Below are 18,001 nucleotides of genomic sequence, written 5' to 3' on the forward strand. Positions count from 1 at the left end.
TGTAGTATGTTAATTATCATATAACACTGTATGTCATCACTACCATGGTTGCTATATATAATAGATGAAAATGGTGATTAATTAGAAGGTATTGGAAAGAGTGTAACCTGAGCATGACATAAATGGTATGGAATAAGGGGTGGATATCTGTCCTGGTTTCAGGTAGGACAGAGTTAATTTTCCTCCTAGTAGCTGGCAGGGTGCTATGTTTTGGATTAGGATGAGAAGAGCGCTGATAACATGCTGATGTTTTAATTGTTGTAGAGCAGTGCTTACACCAAGCCAAGGACTTTTCAGCTTCTCGCTCTGTCCTGCTAGCGAGCAGGCTAGGGATGCAGCAGGAGCTGGGAGGGGACAGACTCAGGACAGCTGACCCAAACTGGCCAAAGGGGTATTCCATACCATCTGACGTCATGCTGAACAATATATAGGGGTGGCTAGCTGGGGTGGAGGGGGGGACCGGCTGCTCGGGGATAGGCTGGGCATCGGTCAACGGGTGGTGAGCAATTGCATTGTGCATCACTTATTTCGTACACATTATTACTATTAATACTATTATTATTATTATTGGTATTATTTTTCCTGTCTTAATAAACTGTCTTTATCTCAATTCACAGACTTCACTTTCCCGTTTCTCTCCCCCATCCCGGAGAGGGAGGGGGGAGGGTGAGCGAACGGCTGTGTGGTGTTTGGCTGCCAGCCGGGCTAAACCACAACAATGAGGAATGCACGTGTAACACATTTATGATATATTTACAGCAGTCTGAAAAACATACATTTTCATGTAAAGCTTTTGGGTAATCTGGGGAGGTCAGATGAGTAGGTTGTCTAACAGCAGCAGAAGGTGAGCTTGAAACAAAGAGAGCAGAAGAGCCTAAGCTGCTGCTCATGGACTAGCGAGTGGCGAAACGTGGATTATGTCTGCTCCAAGTAAGACCACTACATGAGAAACAGGCAGTCTAGACAGAATGGGGGTCCAGATTGTTTGCTTCAACTCTTTCACAATGAAGACTTTTCCCACACCAAAAGGCAAGGGGACAGGGGGCAAGGCAGCCTTGCAGGAAGACCTACCCCATTTTTAACAAGCAAGTCTGCCACCATTTATTGATTATACTTCAAGTCTTAGAAAAGACTATTTTGCCACTTAATAGCTTAAGGATCATGTTTTCCCATAGCTGTCACCAACAGCTGAATCTTATTCATCATCTCCCAACAAATTTGATGGTTGCTAAATCGATGCTAAGAATCCTTCAACCTAGTCTATAGCCTACGTTTACAAACTAGGAAAAAACACTATGCTATTTTAAATGCAATTACCCAATAGATTAAAAATATACAAAGAACAGCTGAGTACTCTGGACATCCATATCAGGGGGGTGGGGTCAAATCTATCCATTTTCCTTCTTCACTCAGCAGCAGCTCTTCAGTCATATAGCAGCTAATCAAATGCACTAAGTTTTACCCTTTGAAGTAGGAGGATAGATGGAATAAGGGTGAGGAAGAGGCCTATTAGAAAAATTAACTCTTAATGAAACCAGAAATTATTTGAAACATGGCAATTAACAGTTGCTTAAAATATGCATAGCTAGGTTTGAAATAGTTATCCTGATTTAGAGCAGGAGCACATCTGTTTATGTGTAAGTAAATACAGTCTGACAGCAATTTGGATCAGAAAGAATCAATTGCAAGTTTAATAAGCATTATTTGTATTCTACATAATAGTGTATTTGTTCTTTCAAGTCACTGCAGTGATAACATGTTTAAAGTCTTCCACTGTGTACTAAGTCTAAGGTACCTAGGCAAAGCACAGTATATTCCAATTGGATACTTCACAAACCATATAGTTCAGCTTTTTAAATATTACTGCCATCTGGCTACTAGGCTTTGTTTACTAAAACAGTATGCTATAGCAGCTGTAGTCAAAAAATGTAATACCATTTGGCTAAGTTATAATCCACATTAAAAACACATATCAGAAAACTCAAGCTATTTTATGAAAAGTTACCATTGTACCTAGAAAAAAATAAATATATGTAGCTTTATGTTTTGATTTTTTTTCCTATTTCAGTACTCTAATGTTCTTCAACTTATTTCCCATCTACACTAACAGGAAAGAAGTAACAGTGAGTGAAGAATTTATCAAGATCTAAATAGGCAGTCTCACTTATATTATCTGCAATTCCCTTCTAGATAAGTACTGGTGCTATAAAATTAGGATGCTGAAATGCTGTTATACTGGTACCTCCAGTTGTTCTTGGGGTACATCTCAAATCACAGGACCCTCTCAATGAGACCCCAATATCATGCTGTTCAGAGGCCAAAAGTTTGAATAAATTCCAACAACTCTTCCCAATGTCTAGGCTACACTGAACAAAGTAAATATTTAAATTATGACTAATCTGAAACAATGCACAATGAAAGCTGGGGAAGTCTTGGAAGTAGTGGGAATATTTAAATGGAAAAGAGCTGGAGGGGGGAGGTTTCCTATTCCTATTTACAGTACATTGTATTAATCAGGTCTGGAAACCACAAACACTCTTTGTGACCAAGTTTTCATGGCAGAACAAAACACACTCAAGGCCAAACAGGTGGCGATGCATTTTCAGAGGCTTCCTACATGGATATCATATAAGTATACAGCAGCACATAGAGGAATACTGATCTTTAAAAAAAAAAAAAAAGCTGTGGCTTCAGAAAGCAGATATCCTTAACTGAATAAAAGCCAATGATCATGTAATTAAAGTAGAGTTTCCTTTTTAAGTTCTTCTGTGCTTAAAACCTTGTCTAAAGCTCCATCCAGATACCTATTCATTACAATACTCAAGTAACCAAATATAAAAGAATCTAACAGTTGCTTAAAATATGTACAACTAGATTTGAAATAGCTGTACCAATTTAAAGCAAAAGCACGTTTGTGTATAAGAAAATACCATTTGACAGCAATTCAGATCAACTACCAGAATCAATTGCAAACTTAATAAGCTATGGGATAATTAACAAGCACAGTTTGTACTTACATGAGTATGTTGAGCTATTGCTGTTGGCCCACGTTTTCCACCAGCAACTTAGTATAAGCTTGGTGCATGCATATGCATATTCCTTGCAGCAGCCACAGATACTTCCTACATCTGAATGAAGACTGCAGACTGATAACATGCTTTACAGTCTAGAACAGCTCTGTAGATCAATTTTGCAGACACTATGGTAGAAAAGAAGGGGGTCTCTCTTTTTGTCCAGAAAGCAGAATTGTGTGCCCTACAGTTTGTACACGTATTGATGTTTTAGAAAGAATTCAGTATTTTTGGAAGCAATACTTAAGCTTTTAATTTTGCTTCACCTCTCTCTGGAATGGGATAACCCCAGTCACTGTGAGAAGTGATATGTTCTGGTCTACCATGATTGCCATAGGTACACCATCTGGCCAAATCTTAGTCTGGGATAATTTGAGTGCTTTATACAGGGTTTCAGGCCACCTAAGCAGTTTCCCCTTGCTAGGGAGTAGCAAGAGTTTTGACTTCTGACCAAATAAGAGTGATCAAAACAAAATAGAAGGCTTAAAAAACCAAAACATATATTTGATTCATAAGCAATAAAAATAAATTCACAAAATTGTGAGAAAATCATGCAATACAAAAGGAAATCTGCAGGTCTTTCTAAAAGTTGGAACAAATTTAGTTGGATATTCCTTCTTTGGATATCAATGTAAGTACTGAGCAAGACAAAAAATATAAATAGGAAAAAATAGACAAGATACAAGTACTGCAACACCAAATTATTACTCCTTAACCCTACTTATCGCCTAGAGAAGTTTACTACTGTGGTACTTGCTTCAGAAACAGGTCATTTTTTCAAGAGATTAATTTCAGACTCCACAAGCATAGCTAGCAGGGAAGAATGGTATTCAAGTACCAAATTAGTTTAACTTTTTTTGGAAAAAGGTAGAAAAAAGAATTTATTACCTTGTATAAAAACGTTCATTTTTGATATTGCCTTATATCTTTTACCCTGACCTTTTATGATAAGATTTAACAGATAAAGGTAATGAATGTCAGAGAGTTGGCACTGATGCATGAAGTGCTTTTCCCATTCATATAACATACTTATACAGGTCTTGTCTTAATTAAACTCCTACAAACTACAGAAATGTATATTTAATTTTTAAATCTGATTTCCAAGGTGTACACTCAAATCTAAATACTTAAATGAACACTGGAACAGGCTGCCCAGGGGGGTTGTGGAGTCTCCTTCTCTGGAGACATTCAAAACCTGCCTGGATGCGTTACTGTGTGACATGATTTAGGTGTTCCTGCTCCGGCAGGGGGATTGGACTAGATGATCTTTCAAGGTCCATTCCAATCCCTAACATTCTGTGATTCTGTGAACGGTTTCAAGAAACAGCAATAATTTTGTTTCTCTCCTCCCTCCTGAAGCCAGGGATAGAAGAATGGGGGCTTGCTTAATCGTATTAATGATTTCTAAATAAAACAATCGTAATTATTAAAGCCAGGAATGAAAGAATGTGGGCTTGCTTAATCGCTTTAAAATAGATATTGCTGAGTGTCTTTGCTTACTGTTGTGCAAATTAACCAAAACAAGGAGTCTCGGGGCCCCTCACAGAAGATGTTTCCTGACAAAAATGGGGAACCTGTCTCAAAAACCAGCTGAGACCGACCTTGTGGTTTGGACAAGAGCCAAGGAGCAGCTGAGTCTGTACAAAGGCAGGGGGTCAACTAGTGGTGATGAAGAGGAGTTATCGGACTTCATCCCCACGACCCCCCCGACGACCACCACCAGAAGGCACTGCGCAGGCGCAGATGGGAGGAGTTTATGGAAATGACTTCTTGGAGCTAATTTTAATACAAAGCGGAGATAGGTTATGAATATGTATAGGCGTATTGGGAAACCTCATGCATATATAACTTTTTACTGCATATAACCAAAGCAAGTTGCTGTGTTAAGGTGCGCATGCCTGTGGGAGCTATCCCGCATGCGCCCGGCGCCGAAATAAACCACATACCTACTTTATAACTTATTTGCTTTGAGTTACAGAGTTCTTCCATGAATCACTCCCCCCCCCTTTCAGTTTTGTGACAAACAATAAATCCTCTTAATTCTCCTCACTGCTTCTGACCCACATGCAACTGCTTTTCCAGCGCTAAGTAACACCAGCTGAGGTAGCTATGGATGAAAGCATTATTCACTTCCCCTGGGCTTCAGAAGCTGAAGTCTATGGTTCAATTTGCACAGGTCGTATAGATTCCATCACCATCTCTCCAATAACGCATACACATCTAAATTCAAATGTAGCACAGGCCAAAGTTTAATTTAATGTTGTTGAGAAGAGGGAGGCAGAATTGTTTTCAAATTCTTCCTGAAAAGCAGCCTGTTGTATTAGAGCAAAGCAGCTTCTTTCTATCATACCTTTGTCCGACAAGTTTGGGCTGGTTAGTGTACTGGGTCGGGCTGGGATGTTAACTTTCTCTGCAGCAGCCCATACAGTGCTGTGCTCTGCACTCGTAGCTAAAACAGCAGTGGTATCACACCAGTGTTGTGTCTGCTGCTGAGCAGTGCTGGCACAGCATCAGGACTCTCTCTAACCCTCCTAGGGGGTGGGCAAAATGTGAGAAAAGAGACATCACCAGGGCAGCTGACCTAAACCAACCAAAGGGATATTCCATACCATATGATGTCACACTCAGCAATAAAAGGTAGAAAAAGGAGGAAGAGGGGAGGGGTGGGCTCTCGTTGTGAAAACGTCTGTCCTCCTCCCGAACACCGGCTACGTGCGTTGAGGCCCTGCTTCAAGGACGTGGTCAAGCATCGCTCATTTGTGGGAAGTAGAGAGTAATTTCTTTCCTCTGCACTTCCACATAGCCTTTACTTGTTTTGTTCAGTTTTCCCTTTCCCCCTCCCTTTTCCCCTTTCCTTTTTTTTTCCCCTTTAGCTAAATTGTTAATTGTTTAGTTAAATTGTTTAGTTAAATTGTTTGATTATTAGTAATCTTTCCTTAATAATTATTTCTTTTTTCCTTTAATGAAATCATCCTTATCTCAACCCGTGAGTTGTTCTTTCCTTTACTTCTTCCCCTCCTCATCTAAGGAGAGGGAGTGAGAGAGCGGTTGTGGTGTTCAGCTGCCTAGCACAGTAAAACCACCACAGTCCTTTTTGGCGCCCAACGTGGGGCTCGAAGGGTTGAGATAACAGTAGAATTGATTAAAACGCTTACAACTAACACACTTACTTGCTAGTCACCATGTTCAGTGTCCTGTTAATATTGGCTTGTTTGATCATGTGTCATGCAATCCGTGTCATGTTCTCCTTTCTCCTCTATATCCGATCTGAGAATGTACTACAGTCTGTGTTCGTTTTTTTTAACTCACTGTGCTGCCAAGCACTGGCCTTGAGTTTAATCTGGCATTCAGGCTCTGCACTGTTATCATTTGGGTCTCATGGAAACTATCTTTTAGAGAATATTCAGAATTACACTGCCTTCCTTTCCTCATCTGGAAGTCAGTTTATGAATAATATCAGGAATGGTACCTCCTCCTTCTTTCACAGTGGGCTAATTACAACAGTTTTTGAGTGTTTTGAATATCCATGTGTAATCCATATGTTGCTATTTCTAATTCTGAATAATGGGTTTCCTCTTCTCTCTAAGATTAGTCGATTGTTTAGAAAGCTTACCCGGGAATCTGTCCCGAAACAGTCTTGTGGCAGGTGGCAAGGTGTGTGGGAGGATATCGGCAGGTACCTGTCACGGGTGTCTCCTCCAATAGTTTTGAACTTCACCCCTGAACAAGTGCAGAATCCTAAAAACCTGATAGAATGTTTGAGAGTCGTATGCCCTGACAGTGCCGGAGAACGACAGCTTGCAGCACTGTGCTGGGTCCTGGCTTACTCCTATCAAACACTGTTTAACATCATCCAGCACCTTGAAGAGAGGGAGGAAGTCTCTGAATCTGATGACCAGATAACACATGCTGTGGCCGACCCAGAGGACCAACCGACTATGGTATCAGTCGCCCCCATAGTCAAGTCAAAACAATGGAAACGGAAGTCAGCTCGTTTAGTAAGGGAAGAAGCCTCTCCTAAGAAGGAGGGAGAAGAGGAGAAGGCAGGCACCTCTAAAACAGAGCCATCACAAAAACAGCAGGAAGAAGAGATGGAAATCATAAAGGAATCAGAAACCACTCGATCCCTATCCCTGAGTGAGTTGCGAGAAATACGAAAGGATTATGGTCGACACCCAGGTGAACACATCCTCACCTGGCTGCTTTGATGCTGGGATGCTGGGGCCAATAGCCAACAGTTAGAAGGCAATGAAGCCAAGCAGCTGGGATCCCTCTCTAGAGAAAGGGTCATTGACAAAGTAATTGGGAGAGGGACACAGGTTCTCAGCCTCTGGAGGCGACTCCTGGCAGCTGTGAAAGAAAGGTATCCCCATAAATAAGATATTGTCTATCAAGCAGGCAAGTGGGCCACTATGGATGAAGGTCTCCAACATCTGCGGGAAGTAGCTGTGCTGGAGATGATTTCTAGTGATTTGGACAATGCCCAGACACCTCAAGATCCCGATGAAGTCCAGTGCACAACATCCATGTGGCATAAATTGGTGCGGAGTGCACCATCATCACATGCCAGTATACTGGCAGGAATTCATTGGGACGAGGGGATGGGACCAACAGTGTATACTATATCCTTCCAGCTTCAAAAATATGAAGACAATCTCTCTGCTCCGCTACGGGCCTGTGTCTCAGCTGTGGAGAAACTGTCTGAAAGACTTGACCACCTCGTAGAACGAGCATATCCCTCCTCATCCAGACGGAGTGATATTTCAGCCACTAAGAATCAGTATTTTCCTGCTCGAGAGAGACAGTGTCCAAGACGCACACCACGTGGCACCTTGTGGTTTTATCTGCGTGACCACGTGGAAGATATGAGGAAGTGGGATGGTGTACCTACTTCAACCCTAGCTGCTCGGGTACGTGAAATGAAAGGAAATACAGCAGAAAGAAGAGGGGCTCCTAGGAAAAATGCTGCTCCAGTTTCTGTTGGGCAGTTCCCCAGAGGCAGTAGAAGGGCTGATGTTATTCTTGACCCTGATGAAGGGACCTCTGCTTCTCATTTGCAAGAATTAAGTGGCAGACACTCCAACCAGGACTAGAGGGGCCCTGCCTCTGGCCAGGTAGAGGAGAGGGATAAACGGATTTATTGGACTGTGTGGATCCGATGGCCTGGCACATTGGAACCACAACAATACAAAGCTTTAGTGGACACTGGCGCACAATGTACCTTAATGCCATCAAGCTACCAAGGGACAGAACTCATCTGTATCTCTGGAGTGACAGGGGGATCCCAACAACTAACTGTATTGGAATCTGAAGTGAGTCTAACTGGGAATGAGTGGCAAAAGCATCCCATTGTGACTGGCCCTGAGGCTCCATGCATCCTTGGCATAGACTGCCTCAAGAGAGGGTACTTCAAGGATCCAAAAGGGTACCGGTGGGCTTTTGGCATAGCTGCTTTGAGCACAGAGAAGATTAGGCAGCTGTCTACCCTGCCGGGCCTTTCAGAAGACTCTTCCGTTGTAGGATTGCTGAAGGTTGAAGAACAGCAGGTACCAATCGCTACCACAACTGTGCACCGACAGCAATATCGCACCAACCGAGACTCCCTGATTCCCATCCATGAGTTGGTTCATCAGCTGGAGAGTCAAGGAGTGATCAGCAAGACTCGCTCACCCTTTAATAGTCCTATATGGCCAGTGTGAAAGTCTAATGGCGAATGGAGGCTAACGGTGGACTATCGCAGCCTGAAGGAAGTCACGCCACCACTGAGTGCTGCAGTGCCGGACATGCTAGAACTCCAGTACGAACTAGAGTCAAAGGCAGCTAAGTGGTATGCTACAATCGATATTGCTAATGCATTTTTCTCCATCCCTCTAGCAGCAGGGTGCAGGCCACAGTTTGCTTTCACTTGGAGGGGCATTCAGTACACTTGGAATCGACTGCCCCAGGGGTGGAAACACAGCCCTACCATTTGCCCTGGACTGATCCAGTCTGCACTGGAACAAGGGGGAGCTCCTGAACACCTGCAGTACATTGATGACATCCTCGTGTGGGGCAACACAGCAGAAGAAGTTTTTGAGAAAGGGAAGAAAATAATCCAAATTCTCCTGAAAGCTGGTTTTGCCATTAAACAGAGTAAGGTCAAGGGACCCGCACAGGAAATCCAGTTCTTGGGGGTAAAATGGCAGGATGGACGTCGCCATATTCCGATGGATGTGATCGATAAAATAACAGCAATGTCTCTGCCAACTAGCAAAAAAGAAACGCAAGCTTTCCTAGGCCTTGTGGGATTCTGGAGAATGCATGTTCCAGGCTATAGTCAGCTTGTGAGTCCTCTACATCGAGTGACTCGAAAGAGGAACTGTTTCGAGTGGGGCCCTGAGCAACAACAGGCCTTTGAACAAATCAAACAAGAAATAGCTCGTGCAGTAGCCCTTGGGCCTGTCCGTACCGGACCAGCTGTGCAAAACATACTTTACAGTGCAGCTGGGGAGCATGGCCTCACCCGGAGCCTCTGGCAGAAAACCCCAGAAGAAACTCGAGGTCGACCTCTGGGGTTCTGGAGCCAGGGCTATCGAGGATCAGAAGCCAATTACACCCCAACTGAAAAAGAGATACTCACGGCATGTGAGGGTGTTCGAGCTGCTTCAGAAGTTGTGGGTACAGAAGCACAGCTCCTCTTGGCACCACAGCTACCTGTGTTACACTGGATGTTCAAAGAGAAAATTCCCACTACACACCATGCGACTGACCCTACGTGGAGTAAGTGGATAGCGTTAATTACACAGTGGGCTCGAATGGGAAAACCTAATGGCCCAGGAATCCTGGAAGAGATCATGGACTGGCCGGAAGGCAGAGATTTCGGAGTGCCGACAGAAGAGGTAACCCGTGCTGAAGAGGCACCACCATATACTGAGTTGCCAGAAGACAGAAAGCAGTATGTGTTGTTCACTGACGGATCCTGCCGTGTGGTAGGGGGCCATCGGAAATGGAAAGATGCTGTGTGGAGTCCCACACGACGAGTAATGGAGGCCATGGAAGGGGAAGGCGAGTCGAGTCAGTATGCAGAAGTAAAAGCCATACAATTGGCCCTAGAGATTGCCAAAAGAGAAAAATGGCCAGTACTGAATCTCTACACTGAGTCATGGATGGTGGCAAATGCTCTGTGGGGGTGGCTGCAGCAATGGAAACAGAGCAACTGGCAGCGCAGAGGTAAACCTATCTGGGCTGCCACCCTGTGGCAAGATATTGCTGCTCGGGTAGAAAACCTGGATGTAAAAGTACGTCATGTAGATGCCCACATGCCCAAGAGCCGCGCAACTGAAGAACATCAGAACAACGAAGAAGTGGATCGAGCTTCAAAAATTGACGTGGCTCAGGTGGATCTGGACTGGGGACGTAAGGGTGAGCTGTTTGTAGCTCGATGGGCCCATGAAACATCAGGACATCTGGGGAGGGATGCCACATACAGATGGGCTCGTGATCGAGGGGTGGACCTGACCATTGAGGCCATCACACATGTTACCCATGAGTGTGAAACCTGTGCTGCAATTAAGAGAGCCATGAAGGTAAAATCTCCCTGGAACAGGGGGAGGTGGCTAGGGTTTCGATATGGTGAGGCCTGGCAAATTGACTATATCGGACCACCCCCACAAACCCGCCAAGGCAAACGGTACATACTCACCATGGTAGAAGCAACTACTGGGTGGCTGGAAACATATCCAGTAAACCATGCCACAGCCCGAAACACAATCTTGGGCCTAGAAAGGCAAGTGCTGTGGCGTCATGGTACACCAGAGAGAATTGAGTCTGACAATGGGAATCATTTCCGAAACAATTTGGTCACCTCCTGTGCCAAGAGGCATGGTATTGAGTGGGTGTATCACATCCCTTATCACCCACAAGCCTCTGGGAAGGTTGAGAGGTACAATGGATTGTTAAAGACTATGTTACGAGCGTTGGGTGCTGGGACATGGAAACAATGGGACATAAATCTACCAGAAGCCACTTGGCTAGTTAACAACAGGGGGTCAGACAGCCATCCTGGTCCTGCCGAAACAAAACCCCTACACACGGCGAAAGGAGCTAAAGTCCCCGTAGTGCATGTAGGGAAGTGGATGGGGAAGGCGGTGTGGGTTGCTCCTGCCTCGGGAAAAGGCAAACCCACTCGTGGGATTGTCTTCGCCCAAGGACAAGGGTATACCTGGTGGGTCATGCAAAAGAATGGGGATATCAAGTGCGTGCCTCAAGGAGATTTAACCTTGGGAGAAAACTAATCTGTAATCTAAGTTATATGTTGTAGGAAGACGCTGCAGGATCAACGACAGGTCAACTTCGCAAGGAACTGGGCAAGTGCAACAAGGACTTGAGCTAAGCTGGTGCTGGTGTCCAGACATCCAACTCCGCCTGCCCTGAGTGATCACTTTGGCAGATGAAGACCAAATCGTCAACAGTTCTTATGAACATTTTCCGAGAAAGACCTATAGAATGAAAAGACATACCTACCCATCGATCTGTTAAAGGACAAGGGACAACGGTGATGAGAATACTTATATGCTAAAGTATGGGGGACCTGAGAGTGACACAAATGTTATGGAATAAGGGGTGGAGGTTGTACTGGGTCGGGCTGGGATTTTAACTTTCCCTGCAGCAGCCCATACAGTGCTGTGCTCTGCACTTGTAGATAAAACAGCAGTGGTATCACACCAGTGTTGTGTCTGCTGCTGAGCAGTGCTGGCACAGCATCAGGACTCTCTCTAACCCTCCTAGGGGGTGGGCAAAATGTGAGAAAAGGAACATCACCAGGGCAGCTGACCTAAACCAACCAAAGGGATATTCCATACCATATGATGTCACACTCAGCAATAAAAGGTAGAAAAAGGAGGAAGAGGGGAGGGGTGGGCTCTCGTTGTGAAAACGTCTGTCCTCCTCCCGAACACCGGCTACGTGCGTTGAGGCCCTGCTTCAAGGACGTGGTCAAGCATCGCTCATTTGTGGGAAGTAGAGAGTAATTTCTTTCCTCTGCACTTCCACATAGCCTTTACTTGTTTTGTTTAGTTTTCCCTTTCTCCCTCCCTTTTCCCCTTTCCCTTTTTTTTTCCCTTTAGTTAAATTGTTAATTGTTTAGTTAAATTGTTTAATTAATAATAATCTTTCCTTAATAATTATTTCTTTTTTCCTTTAATGAAATCATCCTTATCTCAACCCGTGAGTTGTTCTTTCCTTTACTTCTTCCCCTCCTCATCTAAGGAGGGGGAGTGAGAGAGCGGTTGTGGTGTTCAGCTGCCTAGCACGGTAAAACCACCACAGTTAGAAAGGTCATTTATGCCTCACAGCATCAAATTAACATCTGAGGATGTGAATTTTAAAAATGGCTATTTGTTTCTGCTCTCTGAATTGCTAATGCTAGGGGGAGAAAAAGGGGGGAGAAAAACTTAGCTAGACCCCAAAAGGAAAAAAAGGCTTTTCCTCGGGAAAACTAAGCATTGATTTTATGTCCATGCCAGTGCAAGCTGGCTATATCTTAATTAAACCTCCCAAATTAAACAGGTAGTTGAAACAGCGTCAAACAAAAATATTGTTTAATTACCAAAGAAATACTTTTTGGCATAGCATTTACAACTTTCTCTCCCCCCTCCACATAGACAAGCTCCAATACTCATGATGTGTAATCCCCACTAACAGCAACAACTTCCAGGCATGCTTTGCACTGAGTTGCAATCTTTAACACAGTAGTGCTCTTCTTGCTAGTCCTGCTTTTAATAAACCAAGTCTCTATTCATAACACAAATACAATAATTTACGTGTGTTTTTTTTAAAGAAAAAAAAAACTATGTGCTTTTAAACTAGATAACCAAAAGAATTTGGGAACCATTAGGCCTTCCACTCCCCATCTGTAAAAGCCCTTGTGGTTTTTAATCAACCCTTCCTAACTAGCAACATCTAAACTAAAAATTGAATTTCATTTAAAATCATACAAGCCTACAAAAACATTCACGTACTTGCAAGTATCTCTTGAAAACCAAATGAAGCCAAATTCAAATTATTCCAAGCAGGTACACTTTCAGCAAAAGCTCATACCTGGTCATTTGTTTTCTTGAGCTCCCTGAAATCTGTTTGGCTGCATTGCATTCATTTTCTTCTCCCAGCAGATGGATACAGGAATACAAACTGCAAATAAAGTTCCCAGCCATATACAGGTCTTGCTGGCTAAAGGGATTGTAATTTTAGGCAATAAGTCCCAAACAGTAGCAGCACCAGCTCAATTCCAGCAGCCTGTACAACAGCAGTTGGCAAAACTAATGCCAACTAAGTTGTTGCAAAGAGGTGGGGTGGCGGGACGAGCCCAAGGTAGCGCTTGCACAATGTGTTTGTATTGGCAACCTCCCTGGGAAACGTCCTCGCTTGCCAAAAAGAAATTACTCAGAAGTCACTGGGGATTGCTTTTTAATATTCCAGTCAAATGGGATTTTTTTGTTTATGGAGAACAAGATACATTCATGGTAAAAAACTTACAAGAATTATCCAAATCTTTCAGCCAAAAAGAACGTCTATGCTCTTTCACTGTCTGAAATGTATCAGACTCAACATACAGAAGAGCTCAGATATCTCCTACCAAATCTAACGATTCAGTTCCAGCCAGGGCAAGACTTGCAGAAACTCAATCATTTAACAGTATCCAAAACAGATGCCACTAACCTAAAAATAAAAACTCAATTGCATAAGCTCTGTGATAGAGTAATATGTAGCAGCAAAAATACTGCCTTCATATTGCTAGGCACTAGTTCATAGTAAATACAATTGTAAATTACTACTACAAAAGCAGCTGCTATTTTTGAAGACAGAAAAAAAAAAGTAGACTCTTACGCAGGCAAGGGAAGTTAAAATTTTCATGTTTCCATTTGTGAAAAGTATCATATTGTTTTATGCCAAAACAGGGAAAAGCGCAGTAAGCGGGGGGGGGGGGGGGGGGGGGGAGCAACCTGCATAAATTTGCTTATAAAAATAAATTTAAAGGAATTGTTCTTTTAGTGTGTGCAGCTATCAGCATGAAAAACAGATACTGTACTTTTACATTATCAATTTTGCAACTAATAGATTTGTAATAAACTTATTAAAACAACCATACAATTCCAACCAAGCAGGAACAACTATGTGAATCTAAACTTGAGAATCCTTTTCCTTATTATTTTTAATTTCAGATAGCACTACAATAACATATTGATTATACAGACCTGTGCAGCAACCATCAGTTAAAAGAGCATACTTGGAAATAGCCTCTCAGAGAAAAAAAAAAAATCCCAAAACTTCATGAAGTTGGCCAAAAGAAAGCCTGTACTCTTCCAGGCCACTCCTACAGATATTACAAACCTCAAAGCACTGGACAAATGTAGATGATACTGTATTTCCATGTACTATTACAATAATTTTGTGACATAATTACCATAGTGTGATATGAGGATATTGTCAGCACAAAAGAGCTCTGTAATATATTTCAATAATAGAACTACAGTATACCAGGTTTCACAGAAAATAATCACACATACTTGAGCCATCAGCAGTTAACAACAAAGACAATGCAAAACTTCTTTAACCAAATTCTAACTGAGCATGATCCATTTTTTTTTCTAACTCTGGCCCGCCTAATAGCACCGGCAGACAAATTCAAACCATGCAAACTGGTGTCTTGCTTTTGGGATGCGGACAGACGATCTCTCAGTGCAATGAACTATGCCATTTACACCCTCAAGTTAGTAAATTGCAGTTTATATTTTGAAGAATAAATTCAGTTTGTATTTTGAGAATTGCTGCTCTGAGAAGAGTCCAGAAGTGGCCCCATGTTAGATAAGGGCCAGTTTCAGCTGGCTCCAAAAGGGAGCCGTCGCTGGCCAGAGCTGAGCCAATAAGCAAAGTTATTTGCACCTCTCTGAGAACATATTTAAGAAAGGGAAAAAAAAAAACAACTGCTACACAACAGCAGCTGGGAGAGAGGAGTGAGAAACAACCCTGCAGACACCAAGGTCAGTGAAGAAGGGGGAGGAAGAGCTCCAGGCACCCAAACTGAAGTTCCCCTGCAGCCTGCGGAGAGGACCATAGTGGAGTAGTCTGTCCCCCTGCAGCCCATGGTGTACCACAGAGGAGCAGATTTCCATGGTGCAACACGTAGAGGAGCCCATGGTGAAGCAGGTGGATCTGACCTGAAGGAGGCTGCAGCCTATGGAGAGCCCCCACTGGAGCAGACTCTGGGCCAGACCTCTAGCCTATGGAGAGGAGCCCATGGTGGAGCAGGTGATCTGGTGGGAGCTGCTGCCTGTGGGGGACCCATGTTGGAGCAGTTTGCTCCTGACAGATGGGTCCCATGGTAAGGACCCATAACTGGAGCAGTTCTTGAAGAACTGATGCCCATGGGAAGCCCACACAGGATCAGTTTGGGAAGGACTGCATCCCGTGGGAGGGTCCCCATGCTGGAGCAGGGGAAGAGAGTGACCGTGAAGGAGCCGCAAAGGAGTCTGTTTTGGCCACGATGGTAATTGGTGCGTGATCTCCCTATCCTTATCTCAACCCTTGAGCCCTTTCCATCGTATTTTCTCCCCCTTTTCCTTTGAGGAGGGGGAGTGAGAGAGCTGCTATGGTGCCCAGCAGGTGCCCAGCAGGGTAAAACCACCACAAAAGGAAAGATGGAAGAAGTAGTGATATGCAGCAAATGGGATAGGACAGAAAGGGAACGGCTGTTTGTCACCCTCCCTGTGTCCAAAACCCATGAAATCAAGCAACAAATAAGAGATTTTGGTTCTCCTGATTCAGTAAACCATAGGAGAGAGACACGAAAAAACAACAGCACAACAAAAAAAAAATGGTGGTGGTTTTTTTTTTTTTTTTTTTCTTGGGGAGGGGGAATCTCCATTCCCCATTCCACGAAAATTAAGAAACAGGAGCAAAACAAAGCCATTTATTTGCCATAGCACTTTTTTTTTTTTTAATGGGGGAAGACACTTGGTAAACTTTCACATTCTCCTTCTGCAAAAACTTTTACTCAGAAAGCTATTTCTATTTCAATAGAAATGTTTTTTGTCACTTAAAAACAAATGATTTTATCTATTCATAATATTCAGGAAACCAGTTCTGTTGAGTGTTATTTTCTTACCTAATGAAATAGCTGCCTAATTTATATTACTAATTTATCCACCAGCTGTGAGAGCGCTCTGCTCTCAGTTCTCTGGCTGTAGGAGTTCACCAGATGGGCAATCCCCAAAGATAGACCTAGTGGGGAAAAGGAGGGAAAGAAAAAGTGGTGTATTAATCGGAGCCCTTGCTAAAGCAATCTTTGTTCAAGCTGCATGTTAAGTTGCCTTTAGTTAATGCCTCTAGAAAAGAAGCGAGACAAGGACATGTTGTGTTTCAAACTTCTTTAGCTATTAAAACTCAAAACAAGGATGCAACTTTAGTACCAGTACCCCTTAAGGGGGGGGAGGGGGGCAATAAAGGGGAAAAAAAACACAACATGGTACTTAATACCCTGTCAGGAAAGGAGAATCACACACAAGAAGTAGATAGTACACACATGGCATTCATTAGAAGTTTGATCTGTTTGCCTACTACCCTCTGCCTGTTAACAGAGAGAAACAACACCTCTATTTTGCAAAAAGGTTGCTACTATATTGCTTTAGTGTTTTAGAAGGTTTTTTGGTGTTTTCTTCATGCATACTTACATTGACATCCTACTGAATTGCTAATGCTGCATCAGTGCAAACAGAACAGACCTCTACAAGACAGGACCATCAGCTGGTAGGGCACAAAGGGAAAACAATGTGCCATTTGGGTACTGGCACTGCAGCACTGTTCCATGCGTCTATTCTTTTAAATATTAAATTCTACGCTGCACAGGATTTCTTAGTGGGTATGTTACTGGGTACATTTTCCTTTGGTTTACGAGGGAAGAGCCTCTCTCAGAACTGCTTCCAGGTTTGTTTCACTATGAGTCACCATGATGAGGGACTTCTAGGTAACAAGAGCAAGGAGCATTGTGCATTGAAAAACCAGGCTCTAAAAAAAGAAGTGAAACACAGCAAATACAAGGAACACTATCTACTATAACAATGAAAAACAACTACACAATCAAGCTTAAAACTGAATTAAGGCAGAAGCAATCAAAAAACAACAAAACCAAACCAACCAAACAAAAAGAAACGTATGTTTATGTAGACATTTTAGTAAAATCCACAACCTTCAAATGTAATCCATCTCCACACATCAAATTAAACCTCTGACAGTGAATTTCAGAAGCAGGCAATATGTTAAGATTTATGTAGTGCCTATTCTTCGTGAAAATGCAAAACTTCAATGAACCTCTTATGGCTCAAACTCAACATACCAAATTTCTCTTCAATACACAGCAATATTTAGGTCGCTTGAAAGCTCTAAAGTCCTGTTTTATGTGGTTTGTGCCGCATTTAGCCTGACTTAGGCATTTTATAGCTCAGGAGGAAATCTCAGATTGTGCTTACTGGAACAAGGTGTAAAACTAGTCTGATTCATAAAGGCAACCCAGAAGCTTCATCGTAGTCATGTTATTGTATTACTGCTACCCAGACACCCCAGACAGAAGTTGAGGCATCGCTGTGGTATGCTCTGTCCAGTAGCAGTCATGAGATTTAATAATAATCTGCAACAGACAAGACAGGAAAAGGACAGTGGAAAAAGAAATGCACAAGCAGAGTGACTCATGCAGAGAGGCACACAGCCCCTCAGAGGTACAGAAGAAATTCACCTCTTCTGACTCGTAAAGCTCTTACCACTGACTAGGTTATATCTCAAACACAAATTTTAAAAGTTTGTTTTCATACTAGTGCATCTGGTCTTTTTTGGCTCTGTGTAAGACTTGGCCCCAATACTATATGACAATGAATTTCATGAACTAGTCTTTCCTTGCACAA

General features: G+C 42.9%; 1 protein-coding gene and 1 long non-coding RNA gene across 2 annotated transcripts in view; both read right to left on the reverse strand.

The window, feature by feature from the left end:
* LOC121062420 (zinc finger SWIM domain-containing protein 6-like) overlaps nt 1-18,001 on the reverse strand; it is a 199,573-nt gene that overhangs the window by 137,467 nt on the left and 44,105 nt on the right. The gene's annotated exons all lie outside the window — the stretch shown is intronic.
* LOC121062434 lies at nt 4,842-10,797 on the reverse strand. The gene is made up of 3 exons (XR_005815552.1): nt 10,786-10,797; nt 7,389-7,393; nt 4,842-5,066 (listed from the first exon to the last, which is right to left on the reverse strand). It is a non-coding gene; the product is annotated as an uncharacterized LOC121062434 (long non-coding RNA).

The sequence above is a fragment of the Cygnus olor genome, chromosome W (genome assembly GCF_009769625.2).
Source record: "Cygnus olor isolate bCygOlo1 chromosome W, bCygOlo1.pri.v2, whole genome shotgun sequence".
NCBI lineage: Eukaryota > Metazoa > Chordata > Aves > Anseriformes > Anatidae > Cygnus > Cygnus olor.